The following is a 22,807-nucleotide window of genomic DNA, read 5'->3' on the forward strand; positions in this document are numbered from 1 at the left end:
AGGTTAAGGTTGTCATAAGTGTTATTGCATTATCTCACACTTGAACTTTTGAGGGATGACTCATATCTAAACTATAAGAACAACACTTCAATTTATCCACGTCATCACCAATACTTGTATTTTTAAATATATTGTTTAGATGTCTATAATTAGAGTCATCTAAGTGTGAAGTGATATTTCATGGCTTTGATTTGCATTCCCCTAATGATTAGTAATATTATTCTTTTTCTTTTATACTTCCTGGCTGCTTATATATTTTCTATGAAGAAATATCTATTGAGATCTTTCACCCATTATTAAATTGGTTTATTTATCTTTTCATTGTTTAGTTGTAAAAATACTTGATACATTCTATATTACTAAGCAATGAAAGAGAATGAAATCATGGTATTTGCAGGAAAATGGATGGAGTTAGAGAAGATAATGCTAAGTGAAGTTAGCTAATCCCAAAAAAAACAAATGCCAAACTTTTTGTTTTAATACAAGGAGCCTGCTTCATAGTGGGATAGGGAGTGGGAACATGGGAGAAATAGATGAATTCTAGATAGAGAAGAGGGGTTGGATGGGAAGGGAGGGGGCATGGGGTTATTAATGATGGTGGAATATGATGATCATTATTACCCAAAGTACAGGTATGAAGACAGGAACTGGTTTGACTATACTATATATACAACCAGAGACGTGAAAAATTGTGCTCTATATGTGTAATAACAATTGTAATGCATTCTTATGTCTTATATTAAAAAAATACTTGATATATTCTTTATACAAGTCCCTTATCAGGTATATAGTTTGCAAATATTTTCTTGTATTCAATAGTTTTCATTATCATTTTCTTTATGGTGCTCTTTAAAGGACAAAAGTTTTGAGTTTTGACAAAAATGTTATTCATTTTTTCTTTTGTTCCTTGCCATTCTGGTACCATGTCTAAGAAAGCATTACTGAACACAAAGATTTACTTCTGTATTCTTTCAAGAGTTTTATCATATTTTCCCTTACATTTAGATCTATGATTTAATTTGGGTTGGTTTTTCTTCTTGATGTCAGAAAAGATTCCAACTTTATTTTTTGTATGTTATATCTAGAAGATAGAGCCAGCACTATTTGTTGAAACAACCACTGAATTTTCCTGTAATCCTTCTTTGAAGTTGTTACTAAATACCATATCTTGCTGCTGCAACAGAATACCATTGGCTGGGTAGCTTGTGAACAACAGAAACCTGTTTCTTACAGTTCTGAGGGATGGAAGTTTTAGAGAAAGGCACTGCGAAGTCAGTGTCTAGTGAGGGTCCCTCTTCTGGTTCATGGGTCCATGTTATTGCTATAATCACATTGGCAGAAGAACATATGAGCTGTCTGAAGTCTTTTTCTAAGGGCACTAATCCCATGAGTGAGGGTTTTTTCTTTTGTTGAACCTTCATGATCTGATTACCTACCAAAAGCTCCACCTCCTAAATCACCACCTAAGGAGTTAGGATTTCTAACAGTCTACCTAACTATACCTGCTCTTCTTCAGATTCTGTTTCCTCTGCCTTAGTTTAGGACTTTATTCTCATTGGGTTTGTGCAATGTCTGTCTCCCCAACCCACACTCTTTATAAAAGTATATGGTGGGGGGGATTTCCCCTTGTTTTCTGTGTGGATGCCTAAAATGCCTTCTTCAGGAAAGAGGCTGCTTTTTGTCAGAGAGATTTAGAAGTATCAAAGGAAAATACCCTGAAAAGAATTTCCTTATTTTCCTACAAACTACAATTCTGAGTTCTTAGAAAACATTTCTTTGCTTTATTTTTTAGGAAGCAAGTAAATCTAGGGCAAGAACTGAGTAACAATAATGAGGAAAGTGATCCTATCAAAGGGATAGAGAAAGGCTGAGACATGAAACTGAAATTACATAGAGCAGAGAATAGTAAGGGTAAGGCAAACTTCAATCCCTTTGTGGTTTGCGTGAGGTTCAAGTAATTAATGGTCTCTTAAATAAGAGACAAGTCAATGAATTTGTTACCATTTCAGAAGGGATTTGGAGGGCTATATTTGCAGGTAGTTTTATTGGAAAATTATAGAAATACATAAATTTTGAATCCCAGTTATGTCTAAAACGTATTTCTTTCTCTAACCAAAAAGATATTTAACATGAATGCAGCTTCTTTATTATATTTTATATGATATCATTTGTAGAGGTACCATAATAACATTTATGGAGTGTCAATTCTGTTATAGACACCCTACATTTTTTTAAACTTATTCCTCACAAATTTGTAAGATAGTTACAGATGAATATCCCAAAAGCATTAAATGATACTAGGCAGGTTAAAAATGTACCCAAGGTCACGGAGTTTGTATCTATTGGTATCAGGATTTCACATAAGTACTGTGCTATTCCAAAGCATCCACTGTCTCCGAGCATAAGCATACACTTTGGTATAATTTTATTATTTAAGTAAAAATCAACACGAAAATACATTATTTAGAGAAGAAAAGAAATGTGGGCTGGGGTAGTCAAGGCAAGATAAAAAAGAGTTGACTCTTGAGCCAATCTTAGGGGGAGATCAAGAGATGGTAGAGGTGTTTTGCATAATGAATAACATTGCATAAGGAAATAGTCTCTTACAACCGCCAATGTGGGCCTCATAAGAGATTACTTTTTTGATTCATCTCTTTGGGACAAATGTTCCTGCCTGATTTAATAGAAATGATATTTTCTCTGCAGATACCTTTGAGCCATATTCTGAGATGCAGAGATATTTTGTGTTGGAACCAGCTCTGCCAGCATGCTTGAATAAGCAGAATTATTCCTCTAAGCTATCTGAAATGGAGCTGAGTTACCAATAAGCAAATCATAACACACAAGAATGGAAAGGACAAACATTTATTCCCTCCAACCCGTGCTTACATTAATCTGATTAATTAAAGCATGAATGAAAACTATTTACTTGTGCCTGTTGTAAAAGAGCAGTATTAAATTAGCTCTTCACCCTGGGAGACTCACTGTGATTGTTGGCTGTGGTTCTGTTTTAGCCTCATTGCTTTCTCATGTTTCCTACTAGTTGAAGCTGGGCCAGTGCGTAGCCAGGGAAGAGGCTTTTGCTTGTTTCACTGGTGACCAGATTCAAACAAAACAGAGGTTTTATATTGAAATTAATCTGGAAAGCTGTCATCAGGCAAGTCACATGGATTGTTAATCAACTTTCTCTCTGCTCTGACTAAAGGATCTGACCAGAACAACTGTAGAGGAGGAAGAGTTTATTTGAGGGCTCGTGGTTTCAGAGGTCTATGTTCATAGAAGGCTAGCTCCATTTCTCAGGACTGGAGGCGAGGCTGAACATGGCAGAAGAAGGTACTGGAGGGAGTTCACATCAGGATGATCAGAAAGTGGAGAGAAACTCTACTCTCCAGATACAAATAAAAACCCAAAGTCATGCTCCAATTGCCACCTTCTCCAGCCACACCCTACCACTTCAGTTACCACTCAGTTAATCCCTACAAGAGAATTAAACCACTGATTGGGTTAAGACTCCTACAACCCAATCATTTCTCCTTGGAACCTTCTTGCATTGTCGCACACAATGAGCTTTTGGGGGACACCTCACATCCAAACCATAGCATAGATGCCCCCCAAGACAGCTACCCAAATGGAAGCAACAAAATGAGGACCATATTTTACTTTTCTGAGGATTTTTCCTGTAAGTTTTAGTTTCTACTTGGGTTTTATCTAGTCAAGTTTCCTCCAAAATTTTTATAAGTTTATTTCCAATTTCCTATCTGTTTACATTTATAGGTGATTAATCAGTAGAGATAAATTGTGTTTGTTGAATCAGTTTTAAAGAAGGATACTTTAAGATTCTTTGAAATATGTAAGAACTTGAAGAATTGGGCCAAAGTTGTTCATAAAATGACTTGGGTTCTGGCTTTGACTTTGCAATGTCTGTTTATGGCAATATTAAATATGGGAATGGGACTTAATATGATCTTCTGCCTTCCTAAATGAATCTTCAAGTTTTCCAAAGAACCAGAGAGAGTTGATATTTTTAATGCAGAAATCAAAGTAGTAAGGTGTGGAGAATTACTTATAATTGAAAGTAGTTTAATTAATTTAACTTATAAATAAATGATTTTGACATTGAATGCCATAAAATTAAAAATATTTGGCCATAAGAAATTTTTTTGGTCAAAAAAGCAATATGTTCAGTCATAATTTTAAATATAACCTCAAGTTTGGTTGAAATACACACCAAGTTTATTTAAAGTTCAAATTAAATCAGATAGCAAGAGATGGCCAATGAAGTGTTATCTGGTAATTCAAAATGTGGGTTATGGTATTTTTCCAAATTTAGAACACTTTTTTTTTCCAGATGATAAGTTTATAGAATATATGCTCTAATTGGGTGGATAAAGAGAATTTTATGGGGGAAAGTTGTATAAGTATACTCATGACTATACTTTGGATGTTTTCATACCTGAAAAACTTAATCTCTTCCTTGCCTCCGACCTTGGGGGTTTTGTTAGTTATATCATTTTCTGTATTTGCTTGTACTATAAATGTATTCTGCTCTAACTACGGTCATCTTGGTTCTGTTTCCTTCTCATCTATTAGGAAATGAACTTCTTAAATCAGAGAATTTGCCTTATTTATGTTTTGGTACCTGCACTCAACACAGGGCCTGGTGATACTATCATATTGAAGAGATCTACCCAATGGTGTGGACATGCTTAGACATTTAGGATCCCCTTTACTTAAAGAGATAGGAAGGGCTTGAAATGCTTTCCTTCTATCTTTTGAAGTTCATATCACTAACACCTAGAGGTGCAAACCAGGTTAAGGAGAGCCCAGGAGCTATTTCTAGAAAAAAAACTTTTCTTTGATCTTTGCTCACAGTGTTAATAATACTTTGTTCAGCACCCACACTCTCAATTTCATTCCAGGTAGGACTCGTCTGCTCTTTGGCTTTCCAGAGGCACAGAAAAAAAGAAAAAAAAAAGAAGAAGAGGCTGCAATGGCAGAATTAAATAGATAATGATAATACACCATGACAATATCGTATGTCAGTGACAAAAGGGTTGTTATAGAACATAGCAGGCTGATAAATTCAAAATAACCTTGTAATAGTTGACTGTTTCAGAAATACCTTCACAAACATTTTTTTTCATTTGATTGATTCTTGTGGTAACCTTATGAGTTTGGGTGATGGGGGGAGCTATAATACTGGATCTATGCTTAGGGAAAAGAGAGCCATGAATCTGCTTTTAGGCAATTGGGGGAGACTTCATAGAGCCTCAATTCACCAAGTTAGTTTCCCAGACAGATAATTTTGAAGAAGAAGAAAAAAAAAGCAGGAGGGAGTGGCAACTCTGAACATAGATAACAGAATGAAGAAGAGAGCAGAAGGATGAAAATGAATGTCATGTTTAGGGATGTTTAGTAATACAGAAGTCAATGGTACCTGGTGGAAAGTGGGTGAAGATACACCAGCAGAAGCAAAATATTCAGGATTCATATCACAAAGGACATTTGCCATCTTATGGGGCTCAAACTTCATTCTTGGACAGTAGTGAATCATCAAGTATATTTTAGCAAGGAACATCTGTGATTAGTTCTTTCCTCAGTAAAAATTATTCAGAAAGTATACTTGCTTGTGATTAGAGCAGAAGCATGTAACTTTTTTCTGCTTCAGAATCTATGCTGTCCACACCAGAGATCCAATTTCATCGTCGTCTCCAAAGTGAAGTGCAATTCCCAACCTGCTAATTATAAATCTATTTTCTTCTTGCCTATCTTGATGAAAGTGATTGGGGCTTTTACTGTTACCAGGATAATCTCAGATACACTTTATAATAAAAATCATCATCTATTATCCCATTAAATGATGCTCATATTAAAATGATGCTTTTTATATTCAAAATATTTCTATCTTTTATCAGACAGAAATGATGATAGGGGAGAAGGCAGAAGACGAGCAATCAGAACACTAGGAGAGAAGCCTAGACTTATTGGCACATGGCAGAAAACCTGAATTTTGTTGCTGTAACCACAACTGCCATTATATTTGTCCCAACAGCAAAACTCCCACTCATATATTTTAAGCCTTCTGTGCTGGTACTCTGTTCTAAACTTACAAAGCTGGATGACTCCTAACTAACAAGTGTTAAAAATACTGACGGTAGCTTGGAGATTTTTTTTTTTTTTATTGTGTGGGTAAAGATTTCTCCTTCTTCAGAAAGTCCAATTGAGAAAGCATTTCATGCTTATTTCCAAGCACATACACAAATTTGGGAGCTGTGAGATAAATTCTCTGAAGTTATTTTGATTTGTGTTTTTCCCCTTTAGAATCTGTGACAAGACATACATTAAGTTATACGTGGTTAGTTATATTCCAACAAGAACTTCCCTAGTGGGGGCTGGAGGTTGAAGTGGTAGTCACTTCCACAAAACCAGGGTAGGTGAACTTCAGAGGACTTTCCTTTTATAATGAAAAAAATTACAGGCTAATATTTCTGATAGGATAATATTTCTGTAGAAAACTTGCCCCAGAAATGCTTCAAGGGAAAAAGGTTTCTTTTTCTTTTTCTTTTTTTCCCCCTTTTGGTACCAGGATTGAACTCAAAGGCTCTTCACCATATGCCTAGTCCCTCACAATGAGTGTAAGTGTTTTAAATGTCTTTAAAACTCTTCAGTAACAAACCTGTTTAATATTGAATTGCTTGTTCTCTACTGCCGTCTCCTTGCCTTGGTTCAGAATGTGGACATGAATGTCAGTCACGTTCAAGGAAAGGGTGGAGGACAGCACCCTAAGAGGAGAAAGAATAGCAGATGGGTCTCTGATGACCTCTGAAGCAATCTTCCCACTTCTACAGGAGAGATAATTGTGTCCCATTTGATACTTTTCAGTTTCTTTGTTTTAGTGTCTGAACTTCTCTCCATTGTTATACTCAACAATGTTATTTTTATTTTTTGAAATTTTAAGTGACACATACTTGTTTATGTGGTACAATGTGGTACTTCAAAACATGTATATGATATGCAGTGATGAAATGAAAATATTTGTTTATTTATCTTTCCAAATATTTGTGTTCAGAACATTTAAAATCCTATTAGCTATTTTGAAATATACAATTGAGTATTATCAATCATAGTTAGCATCTCATAGAACATTAGTACTTATTTTTACTTTTATCTTGGCCTATATTGGCCATACAGACTACCTTAACTCATTTAGTGGAAAATCTCCCATAATAGTAATTAAAAAAATGAATTTCTACCAAATACTTTAGACAATACTGAGTATACCCAAGAATTCTTTTAAGTCTGATTTATGAGCCTACAATGAATTCCTGAAGAATGACTTGCTCTATGATTTTCCTCACTATTCTATATCTTCTGATTGGCACTACCATTACTAACTCAGGACCTAAATTCTCTCTGTCTAATGATTCTTCAGAATCCTTCCCTCAGTCCTGTAAGCTGGGCCAGGATACAAAGGATAGATAAAAGAGAGTGCGAAAGATCACATGAGACACTGTGGGTTTTCTTTCGTGGGGGAGTTCTGCAGGAAGTAACATCACTCTTGCTTAGCATTGTATTTGTAACTTTAACAGGTATTTTTTATTTATCTGATATTTTGTAGTACTGGGGATTGAGTCCAGAGATTCACATATGTTAGGCAACACTCTACCACTGAACCACATCCCCAAACCTTAATGTTGTATTTGTTGTAAAACAGTCACATGGTCCCAATTCACAATTGCCAGTGAACTGGGAAACATAGTTTAGGTGTGTATTAAGGAAGAAAACAAAATGGTCTGATAAGCCAAGCATCATGGTGCATGCCTGTAATCCCAGCAATTTGGGAGGCTGGGTCAGAAGGTTTGCATGTTCAAGGCCAGCCTCAGAAATTTAGTGAGACCCTCATCAACTTAGTAAGGGCCTATCTTGAAATAAACTATAAAAATATAAAAATGTCTGAGGACTTAGTTCAGCGGTAAAGCACCCCATGGATCCAAGAACCAGTAAAAGAAAGAAAGGGAGGAAGAGTTCAATGAACATAGAAAATTGTGCCTTCTACTTTGAAGTTTGAAACTTGTTGGAGATTCATGTCCTTAATTTAACTCATCCTAGCTGTACTTTCTGGAACTACACAAAGTGCTTCCACACAGAACAGTACAAAGCAATGAGACCACTTAGAGAAATCCCAATGAAGAATTGCCCATTCTTTCCATGGGTCAGGAAATAGTTGGTTTAGTCGGGGGAAAAAAAGCTGAATGGAGTATAAGGTAGTCATGTTGTTAGTTCTCTTTTGAAATGATGATTTTGTTAAGTCATGATTTTAGTCAGGATTCTTCAGAGAGATATAACCCATAGGAGCATGGGAGGGATGGACATAGGTGAATACATAGATACATAGACAAAGGAGAATTTGTTAAGAGAAGCAACTGATTCAGTCAAGGAGGCTGAGCACTTCCACAATAAGCCATCTGGAAGCTGAAGAGACAGGGAGCTGGTAGCATGGCTCAGTTAAGTTCAAAGGGTTAAGAACCAAGGAAGCACATGGGGTAAATTCTCAGGTCCAAGGCCTGAGAATCAGAGAACCACTGATGAGTCCCAGAATCCAAAAGCTACAGAGCCTAGAATTCTGATATCTCGAGGTAGGAGAAAAAGGGTATCTCAGCTCCAGAAAAGTAAATTTGAGTAAATTTGCCTTTTTTTCACCTCTTTGTTGTATTTGGGGCCTAGCCAATTGGATGATGCCCACCCACATTGCGTGAAGGAAGGTCTTTCTTACTCATTCCACTGATTCAGAGTTAATCTCTTCCAGAAAAACTCAGACACACTAAGAAATAATATTTTTGCAGCTATTTGCATATCCCATAATGCAGTCAAGTTTACACATAAAGCTAATAATCACACTTGCAGAGCTTTCTCTAAGGATCTGTTTCCCAATTTGTAAAATTATATTCATTGTGGTAAGGATATCTCATTATTGAAGAGCCAAGGTGAATATAGGAGCCAACAGTTTCTACATAATACTCAATATAAGAAAAGACAGGGGAATGAATCTGACATAATTTTCCTATGTATATATGCGAATATGTCACAGCGAATCTCACCATCGTGTACATACACAAGAAATTAATTTTAAAAAAATCAACAACAGGTAAATGACAGAAAGATTAATAGAGGGAAGGGACAGAGGGGGAAGAGGTACTGGGGACTGAATTAGAACAAGATGTATTCGTGCTTTTATAATTATGTCAAAATGAATTCTAAAAAATACCAACGAAAACTCAAAAGAAAGAAAGAACACATTTGACAACTCCAACAGGTGTTGAACCTCTTGTGGAATTTAAAGATTTTGATCTATCCATTGCCATGTAGTCATCAAGTTCTTGTATTGAGCAAAAAAAGTTATGGTAAAAACAAACAAAAGTTAAAGATTTGAGTCCTCCTTCTTATTTGGAATCATTGTGAATCAATTGACATCCTTTTTCAGTATTCATCTTACAACTGAATATTACCACCTCTTTTCTTGTTTGTTCAGTGTTATTATTCATTGTTCAGCAATCTCACCCCAAGGTATTTATTCTTGTTTTGGGGTCATTCCTCCAACTGGGCCTTATCATCCTAGGAAACATAGAAAGCCATTGATGAATATCCCTTGACAGCTTCATCTTCCTCCTGGATGGATTCTTCTTGGAGGTTAATACTGATATCTTCTTTTTTTCTTGTCTCACCATCACATATAATCCACTTGTGTATAATAATGTGACTTAAATACCTGTTATAAACATGGCTAAGGATGCTACTTCTGATTCTTTTTCCTCTTCTTATTCCACTACCATATATGGAAAATCGTAACTCCTATTCGCCTTTTATCCAAGAAGAAGATGGGTTAAATCTCCAAATATGCATGAATTTCTCTCCATATATTCTGTTGACCTCAACTAGTGAAAAGGTGAAGATAAAAATTAGAAATTTAAATCATCCCTGGCAGCACAAAAGGACCCTCCTATGAACACAATCACAAGGCATCTGGAAAAGGTTTGATGAGGTATTTGCTCTGGAAAGTGTGGGTTTAATCAAATGTGGCTTGTTTTTTTCTAGGATTTTCTAGTTATTAATAATAAGTCACTGCTCATTTTTCCATCCTGTTTATCACAATTACTGATCTCAGGAATGATATTTGAGTAGATGTAAAGACATACTCACCCAGAGATTCAGCTGACTTCTATGCTGATGGAGGCAAGGATGATTCCACCAGGCTGGAGGATAGTTCTCTCTCAGAAATATTATTCTCTGTCAATTTCTGTTTATCCAAGTAGCTCGTCCTGCTGAGGTAGTAATATTGACTCACCAACAAAATCTCCTTTGAAGCCTCAGTGCTTTCCTTCGGGTCACCCCCTTGAACTCAGCCTGTGTCACTCACTGACCTTGGCCCTATGCTTTATAGAAAGAGTTATGATATTATACTTGCACAGCTGTTGAGGACAAAACTGTTTTGTCCAAGGGTCTTCTATATCCCTTTCTGTATCACTGATATTATACTAGAATTTATATACTAGAAAGGCAATACTATTGCTGTTGATGGCATTCTACTCCTTTAAGGACATGTTTACATTAGCATTCTAATTTCCATCCTCCTCTCCATTTTAGCAGCTCAGTGACTGGCTACATGCTTCCAACAATGCTAATCCACTCAAATGATTCTGTATTGCCATTCAACTTTCAGAACATGGAGCTCCCCCCTGCAGTTAAATCAAAGGGAAAAATAATTGAGTCAGTCATTTCTATAATGACATACCTGTGACAATTAACTTGTAAAGGTCTATTTTGACTCATAATGTTGGAGTTTCCAGTCATAATAAATTGGTCCCATTGTTTTGGATCTGGGGCAAGATAGCACATCATGAATAAACTTTTGCCAGGAAACAAAAGAGAGGAAGGAGAGGGGCAGAGTCACACAATCCCCTTCAAAGGCACTCTTCAAATGACCTAAAGACTTCCCACTACTCCATACCTTTTAAAGGTTTCTTCACCTGCCAGTAGCATAATCTGGGGACCACGTCCTTAACATGTGGAATTTTGTGGACATTTAAGACACAAACTATAGCAATACGGATGCATATATGCTAGGTAAAAATGTATTTAATAGACTTGTGCTTATTTCTACATACATAAAAATTCAGGAGCATTGAGATAAATTTTCTGCAGATTTTAGATATGTGTTGTTTCCCTTTGGAATCTGTGTATGGAAACTGTTACACAGTGTTCCACATCATTCTAATACTTCAGAAATGGAGCTGGGTGTATATGCATCTCTACTGGCTCTATCTTCATCATCCAATATCGGGTGAATTTGCATTATCTCTTGATGCTGGCAGAACATTATGGTGCCAGGTGGCAAAATATGTTAATTATGTGGTATTTCATTTATAATTTTTTCTTCCCATTCTGATATCCTTTATCTTTTATGATTCACTAATTTTCCTGGCTCAGAATACCAGTGATCTACCAGGTGAATTCTAATCATCTGTGATTTCTCTACTCTGTCACTAATTCATCTCTGGTAGACCTCCCCAAAATTGTTTGTTGGTATCAATTAAGAACAGAATTATAGTTCTCTACCTTGTGTTCACTACCCCACTGAGAGGTGAAATTCTCAGAAGGTAAAATTAGGAATTTACCAAAAGTAGATTTCCCTCTGGAGTCTGCACCCAGTAGTACTCTACTATGAAGCTACAACCAAAGCCCTTGTTATTTTTAAACTTTGGGCCATGGTTTCATTAAGTTGCCCAGGCTGGCCTCAAACTTTCAATCCTTCTTGCTCAGCCTCCTGAATAGCTGGAATTACAGACATTCACCACCACATCCAACCCCAAAGCAGTTTTTTTTTTTTAATTTAGCTGATAATTACTATTATTATTAATAATGATGATGATATACTTAGAAAAAAAAAGAAACAATGTGAAATGGCTACCATAAGAACCATCAAAAAGAACATGGAGTTTATAATCAACCCTCTATTTATTAGCAGGATTTTTGTGAACACCTGGGGACCATGTTTTGCCGCCTGGTCCAAGGGATATCAGTCTATCTAAGTGGCTCTTCATCTTGCCTGATGTAGTTGTTTTCTCTGGAGAAAGCACACCTCCTAATTAGTCAAGTTATAACAACTCAAGTGAGAGCTTGGAAGGGGGCCACCAGCCAGCACCAGTGTATTTCTCTTACCAATAAGATCCCGTGAGGCTTGCAGCAAGTAGGAGAACTCCTTGTTGCTCAGTAGATCATGGGATGTTGCTCTCTTGTAGAGTCACCTTCTGGGAAGAGAATGCCCTTTGGCAGGGCCCTAAGTGTCGGTGCTTCTCTTCTTTCACCACTCTGCTCTCCTCTCCCACTCTTTAACCTACTCACATTTTTTTCCCCTTCATCACTCTGGATCCTGTTTCTCTTCCTATATTAATCCTTCCATCCATTTCCTGCTCAGAAGGGACAAAATGAAGAGTTTTCCCCAAAAGACTTTGTTTCTCTTCCACTCCCACATCACCCTTTGGGTTCACTTACTTGGTGAACAGTTGGAGCTCAGGAAAAAAAAGCACATGAATTTTAAAGGTCACTGGGATCATTTTCTCAGAGTTTACATTTTCCAGATTTCAAGCAGAACTCAAGTAGAAAACGGGCACTGACAACAGAGGTCCAAGTTAGATTCAAGATGTGTCTTTTACTTTGCTTCATTGTCTTCTTCTCTCATTAGGAAAAAAATAAAAACTATTTTACAGGCCAGTTGGAAATTCGATTAGATAAGTTATTCGAACTGTTTGGCACACCTTGGCACATAAAAAGAGCACAATGAACATGATCTATTGCTAACATTATTTGTAACTTCCCTCTTTCGAAGGATTATGGGAATTTTTCTGTTTCTCAGATTTTGCTTATGGAAATTGTATGTTTTCGCCTATTTTACCTCCCCTATGTTTCTTCACCTATCTTTTGATAACATACTAGTAAGTGTCAATAATTTATGTACTATTTGGAGCTAGTCTAATTAGCTACTCATATCAGTATTAGCAGCCTTTGAACATGGCATAAAAAAATCAGCATTTTCTAGTTTCTAGATCTGTGATAATCATATGATAATGTTTCAAGAGAAACATGAGACATGGCGTTCAACTTTAAAAAATTAGTGGTGACCAAAAATTGAAGAGGTTAACATGGTTTAATGTTACTACAATTGTATAAATTAAATTGTCCTTGTCAAATGGCAATTCACTGGAATTTGTTAAATGTACATATTTTATTTTTTATTTTTTTATTTTTAATATTTATTTTTTAGTTCTCGGCGGACACAACATCTTTGTTGGTATGTGGTGCTGAGGATTGAACCCAGGCCGCACGCATGCCAGGCAAGCGCGATACCGCTTGAGCCACATCCCCAGCCCCAAATGTACATATTTTACATAAGAAGAAGTGATAAAAGAAAAATGTGAAAAATATTAGGCATATACTAGGATCTTAGAGTTCCTTTATTTCCTGGAAAAGACAAATGATAAAAGAGTGGGTGAATAATAAATGATTTGAAAATTATAAAATTAAGTCTTGGTTAATGCCTACAACTTAATGAGAGTGAAATAAAGATGAAATGCATGCTTTTATCTTTACAAATTAAAATAATTTTGAAAATCAAATTGCAAAAACAAAAGTATAGACTTTATAATTGAATCAGTAAGGGAGAGATATAACATCAAGATATATTATTGAGAAATAATGCCATTGGGTTTTTGCTGCTAAAAGTGACCAAGTGTTTTGGTTAGCTTTTCATCGCTGTGACCAAAATATCCATTGAGAACAATTTAGAGAAGGAAAAGTTGATTTGGGGTTCACAGCTTCAGAGGTCTCAGTCCATAGAAGGTCAACTCTATTGTTCTGGACCCAAGATAAGGCAGCACATCATGGAGTAAGGGCCCAATGGAGAAAAGCTGTTAACTCGTAGCAGGGTAAGGAAGTGGGGGAAGGGAAGAGAAGAGTAGAGTTGAGTTGAGTTAGGTGGCAGGAAGGACAATTCTTCTAGGGTATGTTCTCAGTGACTCACCTCTTCCATCCTCATCCCACCTACCTATAGTTACACATAGTTAGTGCATTCAAACTAGGATGGACTGATTAGTTCATAGCTCTCAAAATCCAATCATGTTACTTCTGAATATTCTTGCATTTGTAGGAGCTTTGGGGGGACATCTCACATCCAAACCATAATGTTCTATCCTTGGCCTCCAAAATCTCATGTTCATCTCAGAATTCAAAATGCATTTATTTTGTTTCCAAGAGTTCCACAATCTTAACAGTTCTAGCATTGCCCAAAAGTCCAGTCCTAGTCCAAGTCCAAAGTCTCACCTGAGACTCAAGGCAATCTCTTGATTGTGAGTCCCTGTATAAATCAAGAGCAAGTTACATATATACAATATACAGTGGTACAGATTAAAATTTCTACAACAAAAGGGGAAACAAGGGAATAAAAAGAATGGATGGAGCCAAAGCAACACTGAAACTCAGCCAGGCAAATTGGTCTCATAACTCTGCCTGTAACTCTAGGTACAGCAACTAGGACACATGGCTGTGAGATGTGCTCTACAAAGGATTTGGGCAGCTCTGCCCCTTTGGCCATGCCAATTGTGCACATGGGCTGGCTTTCTTTTGGCCACCTAGTTCTCTCTGCAGACATCAGCTTTCTCTGCAGGTAGTCATATTACTAGTGTCTCTGAGTTCTTGAGGTCTCCATTCCAGTTTCAGGTTTACCTTTGCAGCTTCATAAATTGTCCTCTCAGGGAAGTCTGCAAGGACTCTGACACTGCTGTGTTTACCTGGCCTTCCAGACCTTATAGGATTTAAAATCTCAGACATATTAATAATACAGTAATTCACACACACACACACACACACACACACACACACACACACAAGCATTCCCGTGCCAAAGTAATAAAAGTGATATGCATAGCATATATCTGTGACATTCATTCACTATTTGTGCAATTTTGTTTCAGGTATGGTTTTATGAAACAGGTTTGTAGAAGTGACCAAAATGAGAAAATACCTCTTCCTTTATGAAATTTTTATCTTCTTCACAGGAGGCAAACAATAAACAAAATATTAGGTTGCCTCAGCATACAAGTGAAAAATCACTGGGGAAGGCAGATGTGATGTTAGGCATCAGGTCCAGTTCCTTTGAGGGTGAAGCTATTAACCATGACCAGAAAAAGGGAAGTGAGCCACAAGCAGCCCATATTCTGGCTAAGAGATCAAATACTGGATACTTCCTGAGGATGGAGAATGCTTGACATGTTTGAATAACAATATATGTGTTTTTTTTTTAAAAAAAAAAGAATAGCTGAAGTAAAGTGAATGACAGCAAGAATAACATCAGAAACATAATGAGGCTTGGATTACACAGAATACTGTAAACATTTGGTAGAGTTTGGCTTTATTCTGAGGGACATAAGCAGCCACTGGAGTTCTGAGGAGAGAGTTATGTTATATATCATGCAGTTTAATAGAATTTTTCCAGTTGCTATGTCACTAAACCCTACTGTCTTCAAACTGAGATATTGTATCCCTAGAAGCCTGTAGTAGCATATCTGAAAAACACAAAATTCCCGGTAATCTAGGCGCATATTCCTAATGCACAAATTTGCCCTCAAAATTATGGGGGAAATAATTGCTGTACTAAGAAAACTGTTCAAATATTCTATAAATTATTGTAAAATTCTCATGATTTTAAAGATAAAGTGAGACTTTTTTAAACTTTTTTTTGAGAGAGAGAGAGAATTTTTAATATTTATTTTTTAGTTTTCGGAGGACACAACATCATTGTATGTGGTGCTGAGGATCAAAACCGCGCCGCATGCATGCCAGGAGAGCGTGCTACCACTTGAGCCACATTACCAGCCCTAAAGTGAGACTTTAATGATATTTTATGTTTGTTGCATCTAGTGACCATCTATTTTGGAGAAAAAAAATTAAAAACCATCATAATTGATGTGCCCCAAAAGCTTATAACAATATTCTATGTTATCATAGAAAACTTATAAGAGGAAATAGTTGAATGCATATGTGAAAATACTTTGACATAGAAAGTCACTTTAATTATTTACTTGCATAATGTTAAGAGCATTTTTTTAAAAAAACATACAAATATATCTTAATAATATTGTAGAACTAAATGTAAGGTGAGGAGGTAGTGCATGGTAGAACATTTGCCTCATGTGTGCATGGCCCCAGGTTTAATCCCCAGCACTGAAAAAATAACAAGGTAAAACTTGGAAGGCACCAGGTTTATTCTTCTAACTCACTTATTAACTAACCTCATAAATTTCTGAATAATGAACTTTGGTTTTCTCATTTATTTCAATGAGAGCACAATCTAATGTAACACAATCTATGTGATATAATACCAATAAGTATTAGAATTAGAATACCAGCAAGGAAGAAATTAAATATAAAAGATTTACAGAAAGTATTACTTGCAATCATATTTTTATTAAGTAGACTCCTCAGCATTATGACTTCCGCTTTATGCACATGCATATTTTGTGTATATTTGTATATTTGATGATATTAACAATTCTGGTAGATCTAGACCATCTAAGAGTAAAGTTTACATAACACTTGGGAAAAATATTTCAGACCACTATATCACTTAGAACCCTCTGAGAGCTGAAATTGCTTTTTCAGCACCGTGGACAGCATCACTGAGCTGGGAATTAAAGTAGGAAAATTTTTAGTTCATATTCTTCCCTCCACATGTACATGGTATTGTCGAAATAATGGCAGGAAAATTTCCATATTTTTATTTCAAAATTTTAAAAGTGATCCAGACCTTTACAACTGATCATAGTTAATCATACACACACACAAACACATACACACACGCATCATATGCGCACTGAAACTGGTTTTACAACTGTATTATTTACTATAATTTTGCTCCTCTCCTCTTAAGAAGAACTAAATTCACACTATAGTATACTTCAATTATTAAGTTTCATAAAGCGTATAATTTGATATGTACAATTTTTGAAGTGATATATAAAGCATGGATTGAATAAAGAATTTCAAATTTAAGTTTTAGTCACTTCATTATCCTGCATTAAACTTTAACCCTCCAGGATTTTCCTCAAGCAACAGCACTACCAACAAAACACAGAACTTCACCAGTAATAAAACTTATACTTCTACAAAGAAATAACAACAAGTTTAACATCTAAAATTATTTTTGTAGTAGATACATAATGCTTTCTAGATAGTATATGAAGTTAAATAAATCTTAGGGTAAGCATTTACTTTTTAATAATGTTATGAAAGCTTCCATTTAGTTTAAGCATAATATAAATGCATTTAACTAAACCCTCAAAGCAGAATTATGAATTTTTAAAATTCACATTGTAGATATTCTTGAATGTTTGATTTATAGTTATTTAGGGTAACTGATTTAAAATACAGTGGAATTAAGGGCTATATACTATTCAATCATACTTGCTAAATGCTGCATTGCCAAACTTGAATTAAAATGGTTCCACCTGTGACCAGGAGATGGCGCTGTCATGCAAGATGCTGCCTTTATTTATTTATTTTTTTATTTTAGCATGCTGTTTTCTAACAGACAGTGGGTACCATCGAGTGAGTGTCAGAACAGAAAGCTAAGGCAGAAGCAGGGAGGATGCTGTGGTCGCCCTTTCTTGTTTTTTCTTCTTTAGTGAGGCTAGAACACATGTGAGATTTTGCTTTCTGCTCTAGTCAAAATTCTAAAGAACTGCATTGGAGACTATTATATTCAACACATACATGGATTCTGTGCTATGATTTGCAATTCCTTTCTTTCAGGTAAGTCATCATGATTCTATTTTTAACCTATAAAATGGATTGTTATCTGTGTTATTAATGGCATTTAAAATAAGACGTGCTTTGTTATCTTGTATTCAGATCTTAAAGATTCGAAAGCTATAATTCTAGCTGTTCTGCATTCAAATATATTCCTAGGCTAAATTGAGCTCTGACTATGACATATTGCATCTTTAATATTTGTCTGGCTTCCCAGACTTTAGCATCCATCCATGGCTATATTTGCTTACCTTTTAAAGGTGACGCTATCAAAGTGAGGGATGGATCTTCCTCTCACAAGGGAAATACTGCTTCTTAATGCGCTGAACAAATTGTAAAGATGTAATGAAGCAGATCAACATGGCAGTGGCTCTGCCAAAGCTCAGGGCTGAGCCGTCTGATAGCAGCCTCAGAGGCATGCCAACATCCTGAGCCCAAAGGCCTTTTGAACAATTCTTGCTGGTATGATGTTATGGATTGTTTATGCTTTTCTTTCTGCCTAATAGAAACAACACGTAAGTCATTTCTCCCACCTGAATGAAGATTTATGTAATGTGTTTAATAGACTTGGAACGATGGCACAGAGCTTCCCCCTCCCCCAGTGTGACTATAAGGAGTAAATTGAAAATAAATTAATTGTACAGATGGGTTTTCCTTAGATTTTAGTGAATTTGTGATGCTAGGATTTTGGCCATTTAGAATAGTTGATGTTGCAGAAGGTGTTCACATTTGGAAATAATTTTGGTCATGTGATATTAGCTGTGCTAAAGAGTGGAATGACTCAGGAGGTGGATATTGCATGCAACAGCCTTGCTTCTTTCTGAGATTGCTCATGATTTAAGTCCTTTTATTATTATCAGAATAATCACAAGAAACAAATACAGAAATCCCACATTTAAAAGTTACTGGTTATTCATTTAGAGGCATTTTAATTCAATCTTTTAAATATTTAAACTGTTTTCTATAACAAATTGTTAAATGCTTCACTCCCTCCTCTCATGGGAAAAGATGTGTGTGGTGCAGTGTGGGGTGTGTGTGTGTGTGTGTGTGTGTGTGTGTGTGTGTGAGATGATGGAGAGGGTGGCAGGTGGCGGGGGTGCATAGGGATGTTTCTATCTCAGTCATGGCTTTCCTATAAAGAGGTAGTTGTGCTGTGTCAGAGGTTGTGAAAGCCATGGGGAATGATTTTATGGAATGATTTAAGCCAAAGAGAAAGAAAAATCTATTATTTTAGTATATGGATTTTATAAAGACTTTTCATTTCCACATGGCTCTATCTACATGGGTATTTTAGAATCACAGATTTTCAAAAGCATTTATCCATTTATCATTTTTTAAAAAGCAACTATGGCTGAGACATTAGGTAGATTTCACATTGAGTGGATTTATGCATTTAGAGTCACATATTAAAATAGGGCAAGGCTAGAAACTGACTGGCAGTTTTTCAGTGTTTTCCACAAAACCAATTTACCTTTACTGTGAACATATCTAAATGGCATAGGTGTATTGATATCGACTGTGTGTGTGTGTGTGTGTGTGTGTGTGTGTGTGTGAGAGAGAGAGAGAGAGAGAGAGAGAGAGAGAGAGAGAGAGAGAGAGAGAGAGAGACATTTTGGGCAAATTCTATAAAGTAATTTCAGTGTACATGTTGCTCAATGACATATCATATGCAGTGTTAAATTTTCTTGGGTACTTGCCAAAATATCCAAGAAAACTAAATTATTGTGGTGACTGTTTTCTTGGTGTTCTCTTTTCACTATTAAATTAGGTATACCGCATTTTTTTTTTGTACCAGGGATTGAATCCAAAGGTACTTGACTGATAAGCCATATCTCCTGCCCTTTCTTATTTTTTGAGACAAGGTCTCACTAGGTTGCTTACAGTCTTGTTAAATTGCTGAGGCTAGCATTGAAACTGAGATCTTCCTGCCTCAGCCTGCAGAGCTGTTGAGATTACAGGCAGGCCCACCATGCCTGGTTTAGGTGTGTCATTCTACCCCATGCCCATATGAAATAGATGGCCTTGTACTAACTCACAATTCTGATACTTCTCCTTGGGAATAGATTACACATATAGTTTTATCTATTGACACAAGACTATTATTTCATGTCCTGGCCTTCTCTTCCTTTTTCACTTTATAAGTACCAATTGTACTCTAATTCTTCAATTTCTTGAGAAAAGAAGGGAACTAAAATGTGTCGCTTCTGTATGTAGTATTTGTGAGGTGTCATGTTGCCAAGAACTGTCCATAGAAGAAATTGAGAAATAGTCATGGAGTTTACATCAAAGAATTCAACAGGAAAATATACATATATAGAAAGCATTGTAGCTGCAAATAATATAAACACCAAAATAAGGAATAAAGAAAGGTGAGAACGTACATGTAATCCAAATATGAGGGCTTGTCTTACATAAAACATTTTTTTCTACTTAAATCAGATGGTTCCTCTGAAAAGTTACCCTCAGATTCAGAGTAAAAGTAGTCCTAATTTTTATCCACGAGGATCTCAGAGCTCAGAGAAAAAGATTTTGTGAGGATGTGAGAATGAAATTTGATCTTTAGGAGTGAGTTGGATATAAATAAACAAAAATAGAAAATTGCTCATTTTGGGGTATAAAGGTGAGGAAAGCAAATTACAAGAAAATGGAGAATTATAGGGCAGTGTATAGGAAAATGATAGAGAATGGCAGATAATCCAATCAGATTGAAGGGATTTGTCTGTTTTTTGTTGTCATTCCCTTGGAGCATCAAAAGAAAGGATTTCAATGTTGTGCATGTGACATACTGACACCTGCTTCCACACAAAGGTAGTCTGTAAGAAGCTAAAAAGTTTATGTCCAGAAATCATATGTGAAGTTAAGGCTGAAAATATGTGTTTAAATGAAGTTATGTGCAAGAATTATGACTCATAAAGGCACATCTAGGGGGAATAAAAGTGAAGTGAGATGATGGGGTATGATCTGAAGATTTGGAGAGTAAAGGGAAACTAGAAACCATGTAATTTATGTGTAGAAAAATAATGGCAGAAATGGGTGTCATAACAACGTCAGAGAAGGCAAAAACAGGTAACTCGAATGCAAAAATGAGGATCGGCGACAGTAGAAAACCCATAAAGGAGATGATTAATAAGAGCATAGGACAGAGATGAGGGACTTAGTATTTGAGAAGAGACTTAGTAGACTGGCAGAGTCTGGAGCTCTAAGGACTAAATGGGAAATGAGACAGTTGGGAAGTATATTTTAAATTTTAGAAAGTTTACCTGTGACAGTTAAGAGAGAATATTTTACCAGGTACTATGGGGGGGGGGGGACACTGGATTTTAGTTAAGATTAGAAAAACTTTGGCCCCTTTGTAGAGTAAGGATGTGAAATCAGTAGAGATTTTCTGAGGAAAGAAAAAGTCTTTAAGTATTAGTCTTAAAAGAGTTGGGAGAAGAAAGGACTTTTCAAAATTTGAGAGAGGAAGGAATGGGTGATGATAGAGAAGAAAATTGGTGTAACTCACTTTGAGTGGCTTGTTCTTGGAAATCAAGTCTTTGTAAGATAAAGTGTTTAAATCAGTTGGTTCCTCACAAAAGGCTATTTGCCACATATGGACTTTCTGGAAGAAATAATTAATCCCCAGTAGCAAAACACTTTCTCCGAGGAGCAAGTGTAGTGATATTAATCCTTGAACTGGAGACAAATAATGGTGTTTCTTGTTAAGCTCATTGTACATACTTAACTTATCTATTTCTTATTCGGAATGACCTGTTTATAAACAGCTTCTATTTGAAACTTGCATTGCACCAACACATATCAAGTTTGATTATTAAAGGCTGGTTTGCTGGCATTTGGATAACTCCCTCAGTTTCATTAGTGCTTTCACTGGGATTTTTATAGAGAGAAGAAAGTCAAGGTATCATAAATGTTCTTTCCTTAAGGAAGTCAAGTCCATTGTGCAGCTTCCTATCAGATGGTCTTTTTTCTCTTTTCATTGGTAGTTCCAGAATCCTCACTCGTGTTTCCTAGAGCTGATCTCTAGGGATTCTCCTGTACTCACAGGTACCAGAATGGCAACGTGGATCCCTGAAAAAGGTGCAGGTGTTGATGAAGAATCCCAGACCCCATACGGGAGCCTTCTGAAAAGAGCTGTTTTCTCAACTCAGGCAAATGCAGTTCAGTTTAGACTTGGTTGAATATAAATATGACATCCTTCATTCCAGAGCTGACTGCATCCCACTGTCTGGTGAGCCAGGCAGGTCAGAGTGACAAGGGCTGAAGAAGGCATGCAGGTGGCAGTGTGGGCACCAGTGGCCTCTCTTCCTTTGGGGTCAGCCCTAGACAACATCATAAAGGCAATGTCCCCATGTCCTACAAGTGTCCTGTTCTTTCTTCCTGTCCTCCCCTGGAGACCCCTGGGTATTCTTGCAATTACCTCATTCAGTTTCCAGATATTATGTGAAAGAATCTTTGTCTAGTTCCAATTCCTAGTAATTAAAGTAAGAAAGAATTCAGTTTGTACCTTGCTCTAATTCTTATTAATAGATTCAGATTATTATTGCGAAGTGTAGAATTCATAACCCAATAAATTACAGTATTTTGATGTCTTTGTCTTTTTAAAGCAGTGGGATGGACATTTGGGGGGTGTGGATGGAATGCCTGCTGACTTGAAATGGAAACACTAACTTTTAACTCAAATTGAATTCCCTTAACACGTGCTGCACGCCCACTGGAGGCTCCTGAGCCACGCTTGGCACTAGAGCTTCCTGGGCAAGTGCTGACCATGCGGCAAACCTCGGTCATCGCTTCTCAACTTCGAGCACTTTCAAAAGCTCCAAATAGCACATTTGAGTTTGTTGTTAATTCCCTTTGAAAAATATCTATTTTATAATGTTATAATTTAAATATAGGAGACAGAAAACACAAGACAGATCTTAGAATAATCGCTTTCAGCTTTTTCTGCTCTTGA

The 22,807-nt window shown here is 36.3% G+C and overlaps 1 protein-coding gene and 1 long non-coding RNA gene across 5 annotated transcripts in view; one reads left to right on the top strand and one right to left on the bottom strand.

Moving 5' to 3' along the window:
* The window catches only part of LOC101972145 (sodium channel protein type 2 subunit alpha), a 208,214-nt gene that overhangs the window by 44,411 nt on the left and 140,996 nt on the right, over positions 1-22,807 (top strand). For 2 of the 3 annotated variants that reach the window (XM_078017512.1, XM_078017509.1), the window contains exon 1: positions 17,614-17,859. The exons of the other annotated variant lie outside the window; for it this stretch is intronic. The gene's annotated coding sequence lies outside the window, so the exon portion shown is untranslated. Of the gene's footprint in view, positions 1-17,613; positions 17,860-22,807 lie in introns of those variants that run through there. 3 annotated transcript variants of the gene reach the window in all.
* On the bottom strand, positions 9,043-18,344 carry LOC120893047 (uncharacterized). 2 transcript variants are annotated; one of them, XR_013424118.1, is made up of 3 exons: positions 18,108-18,344; positions 10,198-12,464; positions 9,043-9,932 (listed from the first exon to the last, which is right to left on the bottom strand). It is a non-coding gene; the product is annotated as an uncharacterized LOC120893047 (long non-coding RNA). The 2 variants fall into 2 exon arrangements; XR_005737986.2 differs by lacking the exon at positions 18,108-18,344 and having other exon boundaries at positions 10,198-13,230.

The sequence above is a fragment of the Ictidomys tridecemlineatus genome, chromosome 7 (genome assembly GCF_052094955.1).
Source record: "Ictidomys tridecemlineatus isolate mIctTri1 chromosome 7, mIctTri1.hap1, whole genome shotgun sequence".
Taxonomy (NCBI): Eukaryota; Metazoa; Chordata; class Mammalia; order Rodentia; family Sciuridae; genus Ictidomys; species Ictidomys tridecemlineatus.